This window comes from Thamnophis sirtalis, unplaced genomic scaffold (genome assembly GCF_051295495.1).
Source record: "Thamnophis sirtalis isolate CommonGarterSnake01/CBP01778 unplaced genomic scaffold, rThaSir2_p1.2 scaffold_6, whole genome shotgun sequence".
In the NCBI taxonomy this organism is placed as follows: domain Eukaryota; kingdom Metazoa; phylum Chordata; class Lepidosauria; order Squamata; family Natricidae; genus Thamnophis; species Thamnophis sirtalis.
This window is the reverse complement of record NW_028261386.1, coordinates 94,881,812-94,892,032: the sequence shown is the minus strand read 5'-3', so window position 1 is coordinate 94,892,032 and position 10,221 is coordinate 94,881,812. Positions and strand designations below refer to the sequence as shown.

The window sequence follows — 10,221 nt, the reverse complement described above, 5'->3', positions numbered from 1 at the left end:
ATAGCAACATTTAACCCTTTACTGTGCAGAAAGATAGCTTTCAGCACATAACAATGTAAGACAAGTGCCAAAAATGCATCTTATATGACATAATACTCTTACATTATCTCTCTTGATTATAATAAATGATCAGGGCAGAAGATATCCAAAAAACAATTGACCTCAGAAAAGGAAATAGAGCCTCTTTTTTCAGAGTCTGTCTAAGTTTACTTAGACTACTCAGCATAATTCCAACATGCTGTTTTAAACTTTGCACTGAGTAACTCTGTAACTGAGTGGCCTTCTTATTAGGAATCGCAGGCTTGTATAAACAAAACAAAGTCCAGAAAGGGGGCCATGTCACAAGGAGGGAGCAAAGGCCCTTCGGCAGAAGCAAGGATTATCAGGGAACACAAACACATGAAGACGGTGGTTTTGGTAGGCCTACATTAAAAAAATCTGCTTGTGTTTGCTAGGCCATGGGATATACTCTAGGAGGGTTTCTGAGCAAGGTGCCTGCCTGGTTTCTTTTCACTGGGATTTTCCTGCCCGTAACTTTACTTCTGTTACTGCTCATTGCCTACCTCCGGATCAAGCTGAAAGAAGGTAAGTCGGTCAACATTGCAGGAATCTAAAAGGTGAACAAGAAGACAGCAATATCATAATATAGAAGGCTTTGCTTTATATATTTATATAAAGTTACATATCAGTTAGGACCGAATAGTTCAAATTGCCTGTTAAATACCCACTAAATGCTAAATACCACTACGTTACTTGTAGTTATGTTGAATACACTCCAGCATAGAGTAGCCCTTCTGATAAGGTATGCTGATACCTACAGTGCCTTCATACCTGACTGCTGGGACTGGTGATTGGAATTGATGGAAGTTGGAAGAGAGTGATGAAAAAAATGTTTTAACCATCCTCAAACTATCTTTTTCGAACCCTTTGCCTCATGTCCACTTTCTGTTTTGAGATCTATTGAAAGAATTTGACTAATGTAATATCAAAGTGTTTTTCTGAGATGTGAACGTCATTATTTCTCTCATTTATTTCAATTCTACGCTTCATTTTAGCCTCCAAAACAAGGGTGAAATTCACCAGGTTTTGATAGGTTCTGGAGAACCGGTAGTGGAAATTTTGAGTAGTTCGGAGACCCGGAAAATATCACCTCTGGCTGGCCCCAGAGTGGGATGGGAATGGAGATTTTGCAATATCCTTCTCCCAGGAGTGGGGAGGGAATGGCGATTTTGCGGTATCTTTGCCTGGAGTGGGGTGGGAATGGGGGTTTTGCAGTATCCTTCCCCTGCCACAGCCACCAAGCCACGCCCACAGAACTGGTAGTAAAAAAATGAATTTCACACTGCCCCAAAGCTAAAAAGTAATCTAATCACAACTGTTCCCATTGTTTAAGATGGGAACTAAGATAGACATAGTGTGATTCTATTTATCATAGGCATTGTGGAACTTTTATCTAAACTGCCTCCGATGCACTATACAATAGCAGAGCTGGAAGGGACCTTGGAGGTCTTCTAGTCCAACCCCCTGCCTAGGCAGGAAACCCTATACCAGACAGATAGCCAACATCTTCTTAAAGACTTCCAGTGTTGGGGCATTCACAACTTCTGAGGCAAGCTGTTCCAGTGATTAATTGTTCTAACTGTCAGGAAATTTCTCCTCAGTTCTAAATTGCTTCTCTCCTTGATTAGTTTCCACCCATTGCTTCTTGTTCTATCCTCAGGTGCCTTGGAGAATAGTTTGACTCCCTCTTCTTTGTGGCAACCCCTGAGATATTGGAACACTGCTATCATGTCTCCCCTAGTCCTTCTTTCTCTTAAACTAAACATACCCAGTTTCTGCAACCGTTCTTCATATGTTTTAGTCTCCAGTCCCCTAATCATCTTTGTTGCTCTTCTCTGCACTCTTTCTAGAGTCTCCACATCTTTTCTACATCGTGGCGACCAGAACTGAATGCAGTATTCCAAGTGTGGCCTTACCAAGGCATTATAAAGTGGTATTAACACTTAATCTTGATAACACTTGATCTTGATAAAATAAAATAGAAATGTTTTTCTTTAATAAGTTAAATATTCAATTTAGCCCCTTATATTTTATCAGAAGGGTTCTCTACTTAATTGTGTCTAATTGGTCTTCTTGGCACTCAACGCCTGCAAATGTTTTTATTCTTTTCAGTGAACAAGCAATTGTCTCTGGCCAATGATCCCACAGATATTGTCCTCCAGTACTATGCCAAACGCAGCAAACTGAAGAATTCAAAAAGAAAGAAAGATCATCAGTAAGAAGATGACAATTTCTTTAGAGAATGTCACTTTGGACGGTGGGTTCAGCTTCAGCTATTTACTGGAAAAATTCAACTGCAGCTTACTGTTATTTAAAACCCGGGAGAGATATGTGGATAAAACCCGGGAGAGACATGTGGATAAAAAAGAAACCATTATTTAAAAATACTTTTAGTTATTTTGCTTCTTCTGATGAGGCCACAGCTTTTTGACCTAATTCAGAAAATAGCTTCATGTTCTCTCGAGGGAAAAAATAAAACTTCTCACAAGATAGAAGCATTCGAGTATTATTCTGTTTTTCTGTATTTTGAAATATTTGCAATTGTAGTAAGAAATAGAAATAAATGAATTTTTTTTATACAGCATACAAAACGCTAAGACATAACAATAAAAAAATAAATACCTCAAACACTGCTACTTTCTTTTGTCTGATGCTTTAGTCTTTATCTTGCTTAGGTCTGATGAATTGATTTTGGCTTTTATTGTAAGGTATTGCCTTTCCTGATTACGTGGACTTTGTGGTGAAACATTTTTAATACAAATACTTGCTGTCATTGGGGGGAAAAACGAATATTTATCTTCCAATTCAGTTCTTGCAGCTCAGGTAGTTGTGACTCAGTTGGGTACTTCTGGTAAAAAGGAAACTAAAAATGTTCATGATTTACAGAATTATTGAAACTACATAAGGTACAGAAAATTTATGAGAGTCAATGTAATGTATTAGCCCAAATATTGAAATAGTAAGAGGTAGGGGTTTAAAATCTAACAAACTAGCAGCCAAAGGGACTATCACATGATGAGAATGGCCAGTCACAAAATTAAAAGGGGAAATTCTTGATTATTTTACATCAGATGTGTCAAACTGGCAGCCTAAAGACTGAATGAATCACATACAGGCCACACCCACCCCAGCTCCACAAAGGCAAAAAAATCACGATACGCCATTTGACGCAATCGATTTTGACATCCGCTTTAAATCTTTAAATCTTTTCCATCTCCTTTTTGCTTTAATTGAAAGACTTACCCCCAAAAGGAAGTGTATCATGAAGCCCAGCAGGCACAAAAGCAGCTCATCTACTAACCTTAATTTAAACCAAGAAAATAATGGTCAACGGGTTTTAAATATTTTGCTAAATACATAACTATGGGAACTAATTTTTCAAGCTGAAGTATCTGAAATTAAAAAAAAATAATGGATTTCAACAGCAGGAGCATCCATAGAATCTATTCATCAAAATGATGAAAGCAATTTTATGCTGTCACCATACAAGCTGCTCCACTTTTCTCCATGCAGTGACAATATGACATGGTGTTCACACAGAAGCATTGGAACTTGCACTGTATCAGCATAGCATTATTTTCATCATTTGCATTCTGTGCCTTGGACGCCAGTGAATAACAGTTAAGACATCAGCAAGGAAGTCGGAATAGGGCATAGATATAGAGAGAATGAGGACCTATCTTTTGTCTTAGGGCATGGGTGTCAGATATATGGTATCACATTGCCATCACATGACTTTTTGCGATGTTGTTTCCCTTCGTGCAGCTGGGGTGGGCGTGGCCTGTGTGTGATTGCATCTGGCCTACGAACTGCCAGTTCAAGACCCCTGTCTTAGGGGTAATTCTTACCAATCCTAAATGGCCTTGCTTTCTAATCAGGAAATGTTTGTTGCTTAACCTGGTAAACTCAGTAAGCTCACATAAGGTAGGCCTCAAAGCCTTTTTGCAGCTCATGATACGTCCAAGAGTTACCCTGAAATAAAAGGGCAGCCTATAAATTTTATAAATAAATTATTGCTAGTGAATTTCGATGATGTATTTTCCCGTCATTTTGAGGATATAGATACAAGAGCATTCTGGCCTGAAAATAAACTTCATTTTTTAAAAAATACATATTTGTTATTATAGTTTCAGGGTTTTTTTTTTAAAAAAAAATCCCAATAATTACTAAAAAAAGAACAGGAAAAATGATCTTACCACCTTTGCATTATCATTCTACCAACTGCAGCTCTTAGTTCCACAAAAACCTTAGATTTATCACGAAGCTGAACAAATGATGTATAACCTTGAGTGTTTTGTAAGACATCCTTTTCAATCTGGGTTATGGCCTGGTTTGGGACTAACTAGCCTGATAGATGGCTTATTGTTGGAGAGAAAGAAGGAAGATAATTTTACTCTATTGATTTGCTTTGTATCTCAGCAGCTTTTGATAGCATATACTACACTATTTCCTGGACCATCTGTGTGAGTTGAGAATTGTGAAAGAACTATGCTAGATGGATTCCAATCCCATTTGAAAAGAATTTTTCAGAGAAGAGCATTTATTGACCATGCCTCTGCTCTGCTAAGATGCCATAATGCTCTTTTTTACTCTCCGTGCAGTTTAATATCTACATGAAGTGTATGGGAGCAGACATCAGTAGTAGACTCCTATGCAGAATATCTGACATGCAGGTTCAACTCTGCCATGGTTAAAAAATAGCTACCAAACCAGCTTTACCTTGGGCATGTAAATAGTCTCAGACACTTGAGGGATCATTTCCCTCAGTAGAGTTCTGCACAATCAGTAAGATTAATGACAATCTGCTATATTGTTGTGATTTATAGTCTACAATCTTGTAGTCTCTTGTCCTCTCTGTAATAGTACCATCTGTATAGATTGCTTCCCTTGGTATCTGTGAGATGCTTATTACTATTTAATAATTTTAATTCTAGTTTTTGTACATTGCTTTAAAACTAGGGATTATCCAGGTTAAAATCCACCCTAATCACAAAATCTCATTCTGAGTATTATAAATGCAAGAATGCAGGACATAGGGTTGTAGAATTTAGCAAAGTGAATTCATTGTTTCTTGCAGCCTGTTTTAAGCAACCAAAACACTGGCTAAATCTCGTGAGCGTAACTTGGTTAGAAAACAGTGGAATACAATTGATAATATACTGGAAAACGCAAGATGGGGAAGTAGAATCCAGTCAATCAGTGCAGTGTTGACGAATTCATGAATCACCGGTGTCATATGTACATATTAGATAAAAAAATTAAAGGGAGGGAGCATTTGAGAAGATATTTAAGAGAATTTAAAACATTTTGTTTTGTTTTATTGATAACAGCAAGTTTGTTTTGAAGGTAGTTCATGTCAGCATTTGAAAATAAAACAAGTGGATGTGCTAGAACAGTGGTCCCCAACCTTTTTATCGCCGCGGACCAGTCAGCCTTTGATAATTTTGCAGTGGCCCGCTGAGCGCGCGCAGGGGTGGGGGGGCGTTGTTCGCGAGGACACATTGATTGTCGTGGGGGAAATAGGGGGTGGGAGTATTAGGTATCTTCACTACCATATATAAAAGGAGATACTATCTTAAATAACAAAGTGGGCCCCCACCTCCAAAATATACTAAAAGAAAAAAGATTCCATGTGCTCAACTAATTTTTTTTTAAATCATCACTATATTATGGACTACAGACATATATATATATATATATATATATATATATATATATATATATATATATATATATATATATATATATATATATATATATATATATATATATATATATATATATATATACACACACACATACATACATACATGCATATATACATACCGTACGTATGTTCATACGTATATATATAATGTCCAAATAACAGGAAAAGCGCTTCAAGGACCAAAGTATATTCCTTTTTTGCAGCCTTAAGAGAACTCTCGTTTTTTGAGGCTCAGAACCAGGCATTCTCGTGGGCTGCAAAAAGGAAACGCGACCCGGGAGCGCAGCCTCCAAGAGTCCATATCGCCAATAACTACGCGTGGGGGGAAAGGAAATGTGTTTTGTGAGGAAGAGAAAGAGCGCGCTTCACCGATGCCCGTTGGCGAAATTTTGGAAGAGAGGCAAGAGACTTCAGGCACCGAGCCCCCACCCCTGGCTGCGGCAACTGGAGCGGGCGGGAGGCAGGGAAGGGGTGGGCAAGACCGCCGCTTTTCCACCGTGCGCGGAGGGCGCACGCGCGCCAAAATCGCACACCCCCCATCTCCCCTCAAAAGACCCCCCCCGCCCTCGGCTGCCCGACGTTCTCTCTCTCTCTCTCTCTCTACCTCTCCCGCCGTTCCTTCTCACAAGCCAAGGCCGGGCGGGGAAGCGCCGTCTCCGTCCCGGGCGCGTCGCCCCTTCCCTGGGCAACTCGGAGACGACTGAGCCGAGGAGGACAGCGAGAAAAAGAAGAGAGCGGCCAGCAACGACCGCCGGGGAAGCCGCCAGGGCCTCCAAGGGCTCCGCTTCCAGCGCATGGTCTGCCCCCTCCTCGCCTTGCTTCCAGGCGAGCCGACTGAGGCGAGAAAGGAGAAAGAGGCGGAGGCGTTCACTGAGGGGACGGCTGACTCGGGGAGGGGGCGGAGGTGGTGTAGTAGCGGGGGATTCTTCCTCCTTGCCTCACTTGCTCCTGTGCTTCCGCGCAGCTCCCCCCCTCCGGCGACGGCGCTGCATGAGTGAAGAGTCGGCCGTTGCATGGCCCCCGGCCGCTGCGCGGCCCAGTGCCAGGTACTCCACGGCCCGGCACCGGTCCGCGGACCGGGGGTTGGGGACCACTGTGCTAGAACATTTGGTTATTCTTTGGAGGACTCTTTACAAGGAGTAAGAAGTTACTCTTAATAATGTGTTTGGAGAAACACATGGCTCAGAATAATGTAGGGAGTAAGAGAAGGACCCCTACTGTCCCTGAACTTGTTTAACTTAAACTGATTATTAGGAATAGCAGTGTGGGCGAGTGGATTGCTCAAATTGCCAGCACCTGTGCTGCTTCTGGCCCTTCTCTTTAAGCCCTTTTCTGTATGGCTGCACATATAAAAGCTTTGCTGTGAAACCGCTGCTGAGGGTGTGTGCTGAGGGGGAGAAGTGTTTGTGCATGGAAGTAAAGAAGTAGCAGCAACCAGAAAGGGATGTTTCCAATAGCAATACTCACAATAAGTAGGAGTAGCAGCAGTAATAGGAGTGGGGAAGAGTGAGTATTGACTAATAGTGTGTGAGAATGCTTGTGTATTTGTCTAGAGACCTGTGCTTGTTGTTGGCTCTTTTGTGTCTTGAGCACACCTAATTGTGTATAGTGTTTAAAAAATCCTATGACAAAGTGGTGGCAGTGGGGGATATCCAACACAATATTCACCTCTAATGGTCCCAAAGACCTCAAAATCCCTAGATTAACAGAAGAGGGAGATATAGAAAGCTTTGTCATGTTTGAAAGTTATTATCTCTTATAAACTGACTGTGACTGAATCGATGGCTAGATTAGCCCCATGTTTATCAGGAAATGCTCTAAGGGCTTTTAACGTCTTTCAACTAGGTCCAGGAGAGAAATGGATTATCATATTAAAGAGACAAATCCTATGCAGGTATCATGTAACTCTTTACGCCTACAGGCAGAGGATTAGGAGCTACACAGATGACGAACAAGAAGGGATTCATGTATTGTGGGGAAGATTGGAAGACCTAGGTAGGAAATAGTTGAAGCCATAAGCAAAGAAAAATTGGGAGAGAAAGTAATTTTAGAACAGTTTCTATATGTACTCATTTCCAAAATGAGATTTTGGGCACAAGACCACTACCTAGAAACAGGTCAAAGGGCAGCAAAATGAACAGAAGATGTTTGGAAGGAAGACATAGGAGAAAGAATAAGAAAGCCTGTTCCAGAAAGTAGGAAGCATTAAGATCTGGAAAGGTTAAAGGAGAAAGGTCTAAAGAAGCCTTTAGCCCCTACTGAAATGAAAGGAAGGCCTTTGATAAAAGACACACGCTGTGCATGAAGCCAATATTGAAATGGCTGAATTTTAACCAACCCTTTGTCCTACAAATAGACATATCTAACGGGCTTAGACACAAAGCTTGTCATAAATCATAAAGGGATGGACAACCCTGCAATTTATCTCTCAAAGAAGCTCCTCCCAAGAGAACAAAAATACAGCACCATTGAAAAAGAAGCCTGTGCACTAAAATGGGCAATCAATGTTCTACGTGTATATTTATGGGGTTGGGAAGTCATTGTAATACCCATCAACCACTCACTTGGCTGCAACAAATGAAAGAAACCAATTCACAGCTAACCCAAATGGTGTCTCACATTACAACCTTGCCAATTCAATATTATATATCAAGATATGGACAGCACAATGTAATTGCTGATTTGCTACCATGGCATGAAAAAGGCACAGAAATAAATGGCATTAGCCTCATGAAAAACACAGAGTTAATTTTTTTTTTCAAAATTAAAAGAGATAGGGTGCTTAAACAATTTGTGCTGTTACTGTCTCTTCTATTTAAGCCCCCTCCCCAGTGTCAGCACCACAGATATCTACAAAAAGCTATGCTGTGAAACTGAGAATGTTGGGAAGATTTGTTTGTTGGAAGTAAAGCATCCAAAAAGAGACATTTTCTCTATCAGTATTTGTAAGGAGGAGGAATAGCAGAAGTGTAGAAAAGTCAGTAGTATTGAATAATAGTATGTATGTTGTCTAGGGAGCTGTGCTGCTGATCTGTTGTTTGTGTCTTGAGCCCACCAAGTTAGGTATAGTTTAAAAGAGCCTGACAAGCAGAATTGAAACTTGGAATCAAATTTGGAGGTTAGACACTAATGAAATATGCAGAGTGTGCTATTTTATTATCTGAAAATAAAAATGATTCAGAAGAGCCCATTGTGAAAGTAAAAATGGGAAATGAAAAATCTGGGCTAATGTTAAATAACAGGACAACAAATGTCAACCAGTGTGCTTAGTGAACCCACAATGAAGAAAACAAACACATATGGGGCTTTTTTGTGTGTTCAGCAACAACAACAAAATGGGTATAAAATATTAAAAATCAAATTAGTCCTAGGGAAGAATGAAATTTACAAATTTAAACAAGGTAATGAAGGCTAAGGACATTGCCATGACAACGAAAATCAGAGTAATTAAAGCAATGGCTTTTCCAATAGCTGTATATGGCTGTTGAGTAATAAGATACATGTTTTTAAATTATGGATTTTAGAGTCTGTTAAGTCAGTTGCTAACAGAGCAATGGATTGGGAGAAACAAAAATATGTCCTGGAGGGAATAGAAATTGATTATTCCCTTAAGAGAATTATCAGCAAACAAACATATTTTGGTCATGAGGTATGAGCAGGTGATAATTAGAAAAAGATCTTTTCCATGAGGGGAGCATAAAAAGGGAAGGAAAAAAGGTAAAATTCAAGTGGACCAAAGACATTATTGGAATGTCATTGAAAAAGCTGTGGATCATCACATGGGACAGGCTGACATGATTGGCAATTACCAAGTTCTGACTCAAAAGTTTGTAACTCATAAACAAGCCATGTTCTTTCATTACTCCACTATTTGAATTTGTATTTAAAACTTTACAATTGCTCCCATCTATAATTTGAAGTAATGTAGCCACTTGTTTCAATGAACTAATACATTCTTCATAGTTCTTTTTAGTCAGCAGTTATTTTATTTATAAAAATAAGACCTTTCATGGAAACAAATGGTATAAATACTACCTAACACTAACTGTAAAACATCAATATTTTTAACAGGTCCATTGCATGTTTGAGATCTGAGAATGGAAATCAGAGGTAGAGTGTCACCAACACACTAGTGACATTTCAGTCCAAATCTTTTGGTTTCATGTACCTGCTGAAAAGCGCAAGAGCCACAAAGGAAGTTTAGGGAATCCAACTGATTAAAGGCAATAGAGTGAGCCACAACTCCATTTTGCCACTTCTAAGTGATCCTCTGAGAGTCACAAAAATATTTTCTCTAAATATTAAAAAGAACAAAAGCAAAGCACTTGAAATATATGTTTAAGTATGTAAGAATTTGTCCTTATGAAGTTTTTAAAATCCCAACACAATGTAAACATTGTTATGTTGATAGGTTTAGATTATTTTTAATGTCAAATATTAAAAGCAGAGAAACA

At 39.4% G+C, this 10,221-nt stretch overlaps 1 long non-coding RNA gene across 1 annotated transcript; it reads left to right on the top strand.

Annotated features, from left to right (window-relative positions):
- The first annotated feature begins 204 nt into the window (after positions 1 to 204).
- On the top strand, positions 205 to 2,267 carry LOC148045100 (uncharacterized). The gene is made up of 2 exons (XR_015697051.1): positions 205 to 417; positions 2,173 to 2,267. It is a non-coding gene; the product is annotated as an uncharacterized LOC148045100 (long non-coding RNA).
- Positions 2,268 to 10,221: the final 7,954 nt, after the last annotated feature.